This window comes from Larus michahellis, chromosome Z (assembly GCF_964199755.1).
Source record: "Larus michahellis chromosome Z, bLarMic1.1, whole genome shotgun sequence".
Taxonomy (NCBI): Eukaryota; Metazoa; Chordata; class Aves; order Charadriiformes; family Laridae; genus Larus; species Larus michahellis.
Genome location: NC_133930.1, coordinates 83,861,306 through 83,875,338, shown reverse-complemented (window position 1 = coordinate 83,875,338; position 14,033 = coordinate 83,861,306).

Below are 14,033 nucleotides of genomic sequence, written 5' to 3'. Positions count from 1 at the left end.
ATCAATCCATTGTTTGAACAATACGATCTTCTCAGAATTGGCCTCCCTGGGGTTGCAAACACTGAAAAAGGAGTTGGTGGTTTTGCCATTATCCATATTAGCCTGGATCTCTGCTTGCTGTTAGACCTCTTCTCACTCCCTCTCTGCTTCTATCTCTGTCCGTTCGCCTCTCTTATTCACCTCCCTCCTGAAGTGGGAGGCACATCATGACTTTTCGTCCCAATTGCTCAGGCTGCCATGATGTGAAGAGAGATTCTCATCAGTGAGCTCTCAATATGAGTACTGCAGGAGAGCAGTGGTCTTGAGGATCTCTTTCCCCTTCTAGGAATCAAAGAGTTGAAAATTCTTGCTTGGAAGTGGAATTTGAAATGACCGGGGGGACAGTTTGTTGCATATGCACAGGCATAGAGGTGCATAGGCACATAGGAATATACATTTGAAAAGTTGTCAGCTGTGCCTAGAGCCAGCTTAAACCCAGGCCTAGCTTTCAGATGGGCCAAAAATTTAACGTTGACGGCAGGATTTTGTTAGACAGTTTAATAGGCGTTACTCTTATGTTTGACTGCATTGTGTTAGATGCAATAGGGAGTCTGGGGTAGTAAATTTTACCGAGTAGTGATATCCACATCAAATTTTAACAAACTCTACAGTGTTTTATTTGCAATCAGTGCAAAATGAATCATCCTCCCTTTCTCTGAATCTTGCTCTACTTTATTCTACTTCTAGTCTATATTTTATTATGAAGAATGAGCAACTTCATTTGAGGTACTAAAAATTTGTATTGAATCATGAAAAGATAAGAATTCATTATTGCTTGCCAGGATATACTGTTGCTGGGAAACAAGTCACTTACAAATATTTGGTAGTCAGCACATATGAGATAGATGCTGATTTTTATCAGACCATTTCACAATTCTATTTCTCCTGTTAGAGAACATGTGTCTGTGTACTTCTTTCCTCTCTTGTGCCAGGGATGAGACCTGAAGTTTCCTCCTTTTCCTCAAAGAAAATAATAGGAGGGAGTAGAGGAAACAGCGTTAGGTTAGAGCTGCGGGTGGAAGCAAGCTAGGGCAGACTGTGATGAATTAAAAACAAGCGAGAGTGAGTGAAAAACAGAAAAGCACCAGAATGGGCGCAGAAGGAGAAATAGGAAAGATCAACAGCAGTCTGAGGGTAGTAAGAGATAGAAAACACACACCCAACATCTCCAAGACCCCAAATAGTCTTTTTATAATTTGAAATCAGATGTTACTGTAATCAGTGACTTTATGATAAGTGGTAAGTTTTTGGTTTTATTGACCCTAACTCACTCTTCAAAGGCACCATGACTGAAAGCATGACAGCTGAGTAATAACTGTAGTCTCCTTAATGTTACTGTGAACTTGAGTAAGACCTATGAAATTATCAGATCATTAGTGGTTTACCATGTTCTTTTTTTGTGAACCTCAATATGTGCTTGCATTTCTCAGCTTTGCAATATCTGTTCTGTTAGCGCTTTTGTATATGATGTTGCTATAAGTACTTTACATATGGTTTTCCTTTGAGTTCACACACACAAAAAAAGCTTTTCTTGATATTCCTTTGAGTTCATGCACACAAAAAAAGCTTTCCTTGAGAGCAAGGTATCCAGGTTCTTGTAATATGTCACCAGAAGAAAGCTAAAAAAGAAAGCTGAAGAAAACGTTTGGGTGGAAAGATGATGAAATCAGTACCAGACGGGTGGCTGTTACGGTCTCATTTTCCTTTTTTCTCTTGAGGTCTGCAGATTCATTCATGTCATTTGCTCTTGTGTCAACAGGCACACATTTCTTAGTTACAAATAGCTCTGATGGGAAATTTTGATTTTGAATGCATATTGATAGAGAGGTTTGAATTGCATTTAATTTGGGGACGAAGCAGAATGATTAAGAGAGAAAAAGAACATTCCTGATCTGTGAGATTTTTCAGATGAACTAAACCAGATTTGCAAATCATATGGTCGTTGGTAATGTGTCTATTCAAGCAAAAATACAACACCAAAAATTACTCTTTTGTTCTAAATATTAGAAAATGTATTCTGCTTTTCGTAGGTCATGACTGTCATGCTCCATTTCCTGATGTGAACACCCTTTTTGTTTTAATTCATTAATAGTGAGATCGCCAGCATGCTATGCTGGCAATTAAAACCTGAAATCACTGCAGCACTCATTCCCAGTGATCTATGAATGTTCTTATTCTCCCTTGACACTTCTACTTTGATTATTTTCACATATTTTGAAATTGAAATTCAAAGCAAAAAATGTAAACAGTACACAATTCACTGACAAGCACAAAGATCTCAAAGCTATTGGCGAATTCTTATAACATTCACTACTGAGATGACATGTCGATGTCAGAGATCAGATATACCTTTCACTTGCATCCGTTGCAACTCTGCTGTCATTGTTTGTCATATATACCAATTACCTTAAAAACACAGAAAATTGAAAGAGATTTGTTGAAAAATAGCAGGAATATTTTTCGTTTTTTTTCACTTTCAAACCAGATCTCATTTTCTAAGTATCTGGATAATCAAGACAGGTCAAATGATTATTAAAGAAAGGAGGCAAAGACAAGAGTTTTTGTAAGTTTAAATGGCTCATAAGTATTGTAACAACACAAAGATTTTTATCATCTCAACTCCTCTATGTGACAGCTGTGTTGGAATTAGTTACATGAACAAAGAATGAAAAAAAATGTTATCAATAATACAAGGAAATTACTGACCTACTTGTGGCAGAGGGAAGACTATGGTAAAGCATGTTTTTAATTTGATTTTACAGACCTTATGTACACTATCCCATAAACTCAAAGGTTTTGCTTAAATGAGGGTTTTGGAAATATACCCCATATTATACAATCTTAAGAAACTGAAATATATTGTTTATTTTTGATTTATGATGAACTCTTTATGTGAGAAATAGGATTGAGTCGCTCAAGAAATTACTCCTTTGAAAATATAAAAGCACAAAAGGACCATTTAGAGAGTGAGAAGTGCTAAAGAACAGGACAAATGTTTTTCTCTGTCTTTTATATGATGAGATCCTTCCTGGTACTGGAATGCAGAATATGGACTTGAAATGGAATATAAAACGATAGACCAATTTTAGACTTTGGTACAACGTTGACAAGGTGTGGTGTATATACCAGAATTGTCTCCAAATGTCTCCAAAGCAAACATTACTGAGCTTCCCCCTGCAGACCCAGCACCTTGTTCCTGTTGCGTCTGAGGACACTGGAGAGATCTTGCAGTGGAAAATGCCGTCCATGAATTACAGCATAGCTGAAGGCTTGTCTATTGTCGTGGGATTCCATGTGCATTCCACCTTCCAGCTGCCATGCAGATTAGGACCCTACAGCGTGGCATAGTCACCTTCTGGTCATAAGCTGTGTAACGAGTGCTCCACACAACTGATCCTTTGGGGACAGGGAGAAGAGAAGGAAAAAAAGGCAGCAATCATCCCTTTTTTTTGAGTCTTACCATACCCTGCTCCACTTGCTTCGTGAATCTTCTCCTCTTGTACACTTTCACTCTCCTCTGCTTGGCTTGCATAGCAAAACTCCTGGGTAGAGTGAAGGTTGCCTTTACTCTGCTGAGGCCTTCGTCTGATCAAGACCAGCACTGTGTTTATGAGTTTGATCTGGCGTCTGAGCAGTGAATGCTACACATGGAGGGTGGATGAATTAATGAAGTACCAAGATGATCGCTCATACGAACAGCGTGAAAACAAGCAATCGATGTGGAACAAGCCCAGGGAAGTCAATAAGCGTGAACGGCTGTGCTTTACAGTGATGAGCTCTCATATTTCTCATTTGTCTATTGCCATTCTTGTTAACCAAACTATTTAACTTACTGTATGAGCATAGGTAATGTTATAACTTTATTGTGGTGGCAGCAAAAGGCATTTTTAGATGAAGCTTGCAACAACAGCAAAAGACTGTCCATGCTATTTCAAAGTGGAGCTTTCCCGTATAATTAGTAATTAATGTAGTATTTTACAGTTAAATCATGCTTTGTGAAAACAAAGGCCCTTACCCTTACTTTGCATTGACATTCCTTTACCAGTACCTTGAAATTACATGTCTGCTTCAAAAAAGAAACTATGTGTAAACGCACATTGTGCATTCAGCAGTTCCTTTTTGCTCTTTTCCAGTTTTATGTTGTTTTGTTTTGTTTTATTTTAAATTAATTTTTTAAGTAAAGTAAAAATTGATTATTTTAATGTATCCTTAGGATTAGACTTGTTCAGGAAGTTGTTTGTTCATTCCAGAGTGTTTTGTTACTTCTAGACGGTTCCACACCTTATCATGTTAAAACCCAGTCCCTTAGCATTCGCCCAGGGAAAAAAAAAAACAGTGAGAAGGACTGCCAAAGCCATCTCGATCAATTCCACCAGTGACATGATCGTAATCTAACTGGGGAGTGAAGGTTTGCAAAGGTGTCAGGACTCCCAGAAGTGAGCTCAGCAGTGGTGGAGTGCGGAGCTTGGTGGAGGAAGTTTATAAAGCCGTTGAGTCTTATTATATGATTCCTACCACATTCTGCCCTCCCTCAAGTCTTCCTAGAATAGCCAGGTGATTAGGGCACTAACCCCTGGTGTTGAAGCCCAAAATTCAATGAATACTTAATACAATTTATACAAAATAGAGCTGCTCTAATAGTTGAGATTGAAAATGTTCCATCAAGAGTAATGGATAGCCTTGAGGGCTTACTGGGGAAAGGATGAAGCTGAAATCTGTGCTCTGACTCCAGGGGAACAAAGCCTGAACCCGGGTCTCCTGCCTCCAGGAAGATGCTCTTGTCACTCTGCCTCTTTCTTATTCTGCTATGCGTAGTATAGTCTTCCTGAACAAAAAGCCTGTATTTGCTGCAACAGATGTGTTCTCTCCTACATGTTTTGGCATCAATGAATTGACATTTTCCAAAGAAATTTTATAAATGGAAAACCTGGGCACATTAAACTGGAATACTACTCAGGATGGAAAAAAATGAAGTCACGAGGTAACTGCAGGGCAGACACCATATTCTTCTAACGTCTGTGTTTTCTACCTTCTCTACCCTTGTGCAATGATGCAGCTGGCTACCTGATAACAGTAAAATCAATTGACATCGCTTGTCTCAAGATGTATTTCTGCTTTTTTATAAGCCCCTTGTACTTGCTCTAAGTTGTTTATCTCTGACTTAGCTAATTTCTTTCCCCTCCCTGAAAAGATCCGATTTGACGTCTCAGTTTTGCTTCCTGCATTGCCTCTGATGTTATGCCCCTCATTAGTTGAATGTCTTCTTGCTTTCCTTCTCCACCAGGAAAGTTCCTGCTTTCCAAACCCAAGTCCCTGGGTTGGAAATCCAGGGAATCTCTCTTTTTCTACGTAGTTAGTGAGACTTCTTAGGTTTGTCTTTTTACTCCTTATTATAAAGGAACCCAGAATGGAAGAAAAGTGTGTGCTGGCTAAGGCTTGGACTTTCATAGCTTTACTTAACGCTGTTCTAGCGTATAGGTGACATTTGTTCCGACTTCATGATGCGAAATTCCTACCACCCTGAAATCTGCAGTTCGTTATGCTCCTTCTTTTATAGGAAGGTCTTTGATGAAATATTAAAAAGCACCCTGATAGCCTGAAAGTGCCTATTTTCTTGGAGCATCAGCACCTTTTAACTTATTTACTTTTGTTACCTCCTTCTTCGTACTGGTGAAGGGCAGAAGTATATAATCATTTTCACAAACATACTAGAAAACAATGTGGCAGCATCTTTGTATATTTTAACAGCCCAAACAATTTTTTTATTAATGCTGAAAATTTTGTCACTTTCGCCATGAAATTGCGTGTGGCTCATGTTTTTGCCGTGATTGACAGAGGATTCTTGCCTGGAGCCAGCTGTTTGCTTACTGTGCACCACGGAAAAAGCATTTGAGATGGGCCTTGGCTATCACATTTTCATGTGATGTGCACTCTCATATACATGTGCATATTACACAAAGAACAGAAGAGCTCACAGCAGCCCCAAAACGGCATCTGTTCTTTATAGTGAGATAAAGAAGCTGCAGAAGGTTTGTTGAAACTTGCTGATGCTTGTTGTCACTTAGCAGGAAGTGTTTAGGAGTTTGTGAAGAACAAAATTACAATTTGTCAAATGTTGCAAACCTCAGAGTGATTGCATACTATTTGATTTCACTGTTGCTATAAATAGGATTTCACTTTTTGGGATTACGAAATGACCAACTTTCTGTTCAGTAAAATGTTAAGAGTTTTAGTCTTTTTTCTTCTTCATCTTTTTTCCATAATCTAAAGGGTGAAGTTACCATTGCTTTAGTAATCCTTTGTGTTCTTCTGCCAGCACTCATTAACATGTGAAATCCAGGCATTATTTAGCCTTCTGCAGGCTGACATGACAAACCCTGCGCTAGGATGAGATGATTTTCACATATGGTGCTGGTGTCTTCTGTCATGGCTAGTAGTGTCTCATCTTCTAGTCCTCCTTGAAGCACTGAAAAGGAAAAATATCAAAATGTGAACCTGGATGTAAAGAAATTTTGGGCAATAGGAATAATTTCATTCTCTCAAACCTTCTTCCATTGGGGCCTAGCATCATCCTCTATGAAGATCTATATGTGTCATCTTCACCTGTGGCCCCATGGAATAAGACAAATGTTTCTGTTACGGCTACAGCTGCCAATCAAAAATCTCAAGGAAATACACTGTGAAAACTGGCAGTGCTTTTGACTTTGTGGAAAACATCACGTGTCTTCAAACACATTTAGGAAGGAAGTCATGCAAATAAAGGATGAATGGGTCATTATATATTTATGGTAAATGGTGAATACTGTTTTATGTTTAAGCAAATGTTGTTAAGCAGCAATTTTATTGTGCTTCTTCACATGTAGAAAACTAGTGTTTATTTTCTATAGAAACATAAAACTAAATTCATTGAGCTATAAGGAATAAGTAGGAGGTGAATCCCTTTGAGAGTAGAATATGGAGAAAACAATATTTTTCCAGGACTAAACACATTGGTAGAGGCTACTGATATATTTAAGAATTGTGAACTAGGTTTATACGCACGACAGGAAGACAATGTACTGGACACCTGAACAAGATGTTATGGCTCAGGCATCTCCTTATCTACTCCCCTGACATTAGTGGAGCTGGCAGAAAAGCCAAGAAACAGACAGCAAAAGTTGGAGCTGTGGGCATAAGGCACTGCTTGTGAAGGATTGCAGATGACTCTTTTTCAAACTGTTGTCTCAGGTTCTGCAAATGGGAACAGATACCAGGGAGGCTTTTACCCCCGGGCTGGATGATAAGGCTGCTCAAGCACTCCTGGTGGTATGTGACCTGGAGTGTGCCTTTCACCATACAGTGCTAATGGGAGGGCTGCAATCTTCTAAGTGCTTCTCCTAAAGCTACCCTTGGTTACGTTGAGTCATTCACCGTTGCTCATAATAGCCAGATGTACTTGTTTCTCTTTACTATCAAAATTAATGGGCTGGATGGAAGCAAAAGCTGCCACTGCATTACTGACCAGCTGAGTCTGCCTTGAAATTGAACTTTCCCCAGAAATGAAATAAAGGTAATCAAAAGTGTTTCTTTTCCTGAAGCATGGAAAACAGGCTTTCAGGACAAAATGTATGTTTAGAAAGACTTTTTTTCACTCTTCAACTTTTGTGGAGTTTTCATATACTTCTGCATTGAAAAGTCACTTTGGATCACACATGTAAATTAACTCCACCATCACCTCTTATTGCAGTTCAGAAGTGGAGAGTGAGCAAATGACACTACGCCACTTCTGTTGCTTACAGGCTCTAGAACTGGCTGAAATATCTTCCCAGGGTAACACAGGAAACGTTGGGTAGCACTTTTTGTGAAGAACTGCCTGTGTTCTGCAGAAAATTGAGCAATGACCAGAGAACTGGAGGGACAACACACACAAGTGTGCAAGACTTTCCTTTCTCTTTTCCTGTGTGCAGGACAGACAGGTTCAGGGGAGCGCCAATGGAGGCTGTTGGTAGTAAGAAAAGCCAATGGGATACAAAGACATACCTGAAGCAAAAGACACAAAAAGAACCGCCCCTCCCTCCCCCCCAAGTGTTTAATTTCTGTATTATTTATTTAGAAGTTTTGCTAAAAATCTCTATATTTCAGTTTTCTCCTGATGTCAGACAATTTCCAAAGGAACGCATTAATTCAGAACTATAAGTAGTGAGAATGGTGGGTAAGTATACTTCTGCCTTGACAAATAGGCGTAGGACCAGTTTGGGGTTTAGCACCTCACTGGTGACAAGATGGACTGTCAAGAGCCTCCATGTGGTATGCCTCCACTGTAATGAAGGATTTTCCTGCCATTGTTAAAGAACTCCTTATTCAAGCTGCTATTTCAAGCTTGTTGGTTTTACTTAAATTCAGAAATATTTGAGGGAACATTTCTTTCTGAGTACAAAAGGTTTTTTTCTCAAAATATACATTTTACGTACATTGTGCTGGATTGTATGTTTGTACAAGGGTTTCTATAACACAGTCGATTTTAAGCTCATTCTGTAACTTGCTTTTTGGTATCAGCACCTACCTTCTCCCAAGCAGTTCTTGAAGTTTATAACCAAAGTAAAACCAGAAGTATGGTTGAAAGTTTCAAGTGTCTATGGAAAAAAACTTTGCCTCCAGGCAAGGATGTATGTCATTGAGTTTGAAAATGTGGTAAACTGGAAAGAAAATGAAGGCAAGCGAGTGCCCAGACCTGAGTCATGTCAACATAAACCATTTCTGACTAAACCCTGACTGGGCAGCACTCCCTCAAGCCAGTATAAACCATTTCAAAGTTGCCGTAAACTTGTCTTTTGGCAATGCGCTAAACCAAGATGAGACATATCATGAAAGTAAAGGGATTGGGGCACAATGTGAGCCAAGTCTGTATGATAGCAGGGATATTTGCAATTTAGAATTCATTTCCCTTTGAGTGTATATTTCTTGAACCGTTCCTGAAATTCAGAGACTGCCAAACTTTGCTTTACAGTTGAGACTGTGCCATGGGAGCTAGACCAAAAGTTATACGGAAATCCAGGAAATTCACAAATCTCAGTGTAATGTGTGCACTTGTTTTCCTTCACAACACTAGAAATTGACTTGCTGGAAGAGGAGTAAGGTAACGTAATTGTAACAAAAACACAAAGGATATGGCTCAGATAATGTACACAAATCACTGCCCTTTTATTTCTTTCCGATCTGTCTGCTTAATAACTGAAGTACAACCAGTAGCTGTTAAGAACCTAATTAGAAATAAGGTACCTGTGGTATACGGTATTTTGAGGATGCTAGCAGCTTACTAGTTTTCTTTAGTGTCTTAGTGTTAACTAACTGCATGCAGTTACATGCACTGCATCCAAGTTAATATAAGTTTTACATCTGTATTGGGGCATGTTTGTAAAAGCTGAATACACTTAAGTATGTTATATAAACTCAGCAAGTCAAATATTACTGAAGTACTTTTATTGGAAGAGAAGTGCATAGTTTTCATTGTCCTGGTCAAGAATTGCTATTCAGGTTTTGCAGTCTTTCCAGGAAGAAGATTCTATCCTAAAAAGTAAATTTTTGAAGTTGTAAGTAACTGAAATTAGAAGACTTACATTGAAATAAATAAGTCTCAGAGTGGGAGTCATTCTTGTACACACTGTGTTGTTTATAAAATTCAGTTAATAATTATATTTTTAATAAATCTTCTAATTTAAACACTGCAAAGATGTGACTACAATGAGTGTTATCTGTTTACTTGTCATAAATGATGCTATTTCATCTTGCAGATTCAGTTATAAAATACAACTAATTAATATTAGAACAATATACCTGAATGATTCAGAAACTTATTAGATGGAACAATAATCAATATTAAACTCTTATTAAAAAAAAAGGAAATTAAGTACATCATAAAAAAGGGGCTAATGCCTCTTTACCCAAAGTGGGTTAGAAGTACACTTACATTTTACTGTATTGTCTGGTACATCTAAAATCCTTGTCCATTGTAGTACTCTATTGGCAAGTATTTATTGTGATCCTTTGCCTTTCCTCAGTCACGGATAATGCATGAAGTGCTGTTATTTTCATAAAATTTAACTTGCCGACGTTCATCCCAACCGTGCCATACCAAACCTCTACACCTTTGGGTGGTGCCTTCAAGGAGCGGGCTGTGTGGGTGGCGGGTGGCTTCTGAGGTATCTGCAGGGAGGACACAGAAAACTATCAATTGACAGCCAGGGCAGAGGGTGAACATTCTTTAATGATGTGCCCCCATCTTGGAATCATCTTAGGGGTGGCGATTGCAATTATAATGATAATATGAGGTGGAATGTCCTCAAATAAAGCATCTTGTGGATGACTAACTTTTTTTTTTGTTGAGACGATAAGACGATAAGTTGGGAAGATTAGGGCTAGAAACTAATATATATTGTCAAGGGTGGAGATAGGTGTTGTACCAGCTTCAGAAAATGTTGGCAGTTCAGACAAGGCCGAAGGAGAGAACCAAAAGTAGAGAGAACCTAATGAAGCTTTTTACCTAATAAACAGATTATTGGAATTTCAAGATTGACTATGAGAGCAGTATGCTTGAAGGGGGGCAAAAAAAAAATTAAATAATTTAATAGGATTTTTTTATAAACTTTTGGACTGAGACTGTCTTTCCTTCAAGTGTGCAACTCCCAATAGCCCTGGTTCTGCTGTAGACCGAGGGCAGGGCAGTGCCTAGCCTTTTATTGTGACTGCGGAGTGGCAGTGCTCTTCGGTACTGTGTCAGTCAAGGGTCTGCCGGCATTTCCTATGGAATTTATACCTGGTCTATACAGCACACTCCGCTGCAGGTTGATGTACAGTCTGCCTCCCAATGAGTCATTACTATCTATCACTTCAATGATCTGCTGATAATGGGGGTGTATCACTTATGTGTGTAATGGGTCTGATAGAAACGGGTCTGTGGAAATTGCACCGAGTCTGCGGGAAACGGCAGGGAATCAGTGGGAGTGCCGGTGTGCTCCCCGGGATCCTTGGGGGCCATTATAACGCAGGAAGAATATTAACAGCGTTCAAACGGGAAAGCCTGCTATAATCTCCTTCGTTAATCAAAGGAAAATCAAACATGCCAAATCTGAGCACCGTGTCGTCTAGACAATGGTAGGTACAATTCAGGCTTTTTTTTTTTCTGACATTTGCTAAAGGTTGGTTGACTTCAGCATGGCCGTTCTGTGAACTCAACTGGTGTTTTTCCAGTTGGATTGGACTTGCTGTCTTTGCCTCAGACTCTTTTCTTTCATATATCAGCTACATTCGTGGGCTGTTTCTATGCATATACGAGAGCTGTGCATAGCATGGGTGAGCTAAGGACAGAGCAACAAGCCTTAACTCTGAGTTTCCTGGCTGCTCTTAAAGCACTAGTGTTTTTTTAACATCCTTTCCTATTTCATGAGCATGCAGCCATAGACATAAATATAAATACGTCTGTCTTTGATAAATTAAAATCCTAACAGGTGTGTGAATCCTTGCCAAGATAGTTACGAGCTGGTCAGTATATACTGCTTGCACTTGGAAGTGGTACATTAGAGAACACTCCACTGTTTCACTGCTTTATAAATAGATGGATTTGGCATTTCTGCAATCATCTGTGGAGGGTAAGAAAGTAATAGATGGATAAAAGTAAGTATAGATCATGTTTCAGAGTCTTTCAGATGAAACCAATTGATTCCAAAACATGTTTGTTCCTGTCATTAGCTTTTCTGATCTTTTGTGTCATTTTAGGTTCGATAGAAGCAGCAGAGAGAGGAAAGATGTTCTAGTGCTGCGGGTGCTAGTCCTGGACCTCAGAGACCCCAGATCAGTTTCCTTTTCTGCCATAGACTTTCTGCATGACCTTGGGCAAGTTTCTCAGTCTGGTTGACATCCAAAAAAGCACTTAGGAACCTAAAGTGTAACTGATGCTTAATTTAGGTGTCTTCGTTCAGGGGAGTGGTCCACGAAAATCCAGCCCGCTTAGGTGCCTGAGAGGACGTGGATGCTATGGCTTTGGCTAGAAAAGAGAAGACAAAGATCATTTAAATGTGTTCAAAGGCACCACTGTCCTCAGATGGGCTGAGAATAGAAGTGGCCTAATTTGGAGTCTCTTTAGAAATGACAAATCAGTTCTAGCTCTGAAGGTCCTGGTCTGCTAGGTGTCCTCTGGTTGCCTGGCATGTGCAAAGAGCGTTGAGTTCAGCACAAAGTGTGCTAGTTTGGCAACATGGATATATATTTTTTCCAAGCTTGGAAGAAGAAAGACCTGTCATCCACCTCTGGTACATCCTCCCAGTGTATATAATGCTCTGAGAAGTGGGAGGGACTGCCTCGTGGGCTCTTTCCAGTATGCGGCATTTAAAATTTACTACCTCTTACTGTGGTCTGCTCTGGGACAAGAGAAGATAAGTGCTGTCCCTGTTGTGTTGTTATGCAGGAAGGACAATTGAGGCTCACGAGAGGAGAAATCACACATGTAGGAGAAGACACATGACAGCAAAGCTTGTGGTTAGAAGGCACAGGTCTTGGTTCTGCTTTCTGCTTCCACAAAAATGTTTATCCATTTTACCATACGACTGTAGTGCAATGTGGGGAAACTGTTGCTGAAGCAAGGTGCTGACAAGTTTTGTGTTCACAGCAAAACACCGGAGTTTGAGCTGGGGGAAAGGAAGGTCTTAGAACTCTTTTCTGAGGGCATGAGGAGATGGGACGGATTCAGAGAGGACAGCCCTTTGTCAGGGATAGCCTGTTGGGCTGTGGCTGGTACAGACTGTTTAACCACAACTCTTACTAGATTCAGTGTAATTCCGGATATACTTCTCTACCTCCCCTCTGAGGTGAACTTTGGGAAGAGACCATTCCTGGGTTCATGTTTGAGCTGTGTCTATTGCTCATTCATGTACCAGAGCCCTTGGCTCTGCCCTCCCACGACCACACACTCTATTTGCTATGTTCTAGCCAAAACTTGTTTTACCTGCTCTCTGCTCTGGTGGGTCTTCTTGCACTATGTCCTTCAACAGGGCACACCTTCTCCTCTTTTCCCTCACTGTTAGTTTGGTAAATAAGAAATTTTGAGAAGTCTGAGGCGTGAGTTTAAATTCTTCAGATTTAGGAGGGCTTGACATCTAGACCTCCTGCTTTCCAGGCAGGTGTGCTTTAAACGTTTATCTGCTGACATCCTGCCGTGTCCTCTGCTGCCTTTATGAAAATTCCTTTTACTGTATCTGAGTATTTGCTTTAGGTGTCTTAGTCTAGTTCCAGATTTGCAGCTCTGAACCTGCAGAGGTACTGAACTCGCAGAAATCTTTAGGTAAGACAGACAGGATTTGAGAAAACCTTCAAATTCAGTGTTTCGTGTTGGCTGCTGCGAATGCTGTTCTAAAAGCTGAATCTGCTCTTCATTGTCTCAGGAACCCGAGCCTGGGAATTACACGCTGAGGCTGGGTGCTGACTCATGATTCTGTTCCTCTGTCTCTGGGGTTTTGTCCTGTAAAGTGAGGAAGAGATAACCTGTACTAACAGCAAGTATGTGACTGTGTGTAGGGGTGGGGCAGTGTCATTTAACAGCTTGGATATCAGAATTAACAGGAGCCATATAAGAAGGTAAGACTGCCCATTGAAATTGAGACAGTTGCATTTGCTTACGGTGTAAAATAACAGCCCTTTCCTGCTCTTTTCAAACATTTCTTGGCCTAATATAAGATCAATAGAAATCAGTCACAGTTCTGGTGTACAGCGAAGTGCCCGTTTACTACATGAGCCTTCCAAGTGATCTCAGGAGGAGGGTGAGCTGGTCTGAACAGATGTTTTAAAAGCTCTTCTTTCTAGACACCGCATTTTTTTAGTGCCTTTGTCTCTCTTCCAGTACCATTTTTCCATCATGTGGTGTATCCCTTTGCATTATGTTTATGTTGGAGTCATCGCAGCTTATGTGCAGAGGCTTGCATCGGCAGTCATCTGACAGCAGTGTACCTGCAGCAGTGTGGGACTGA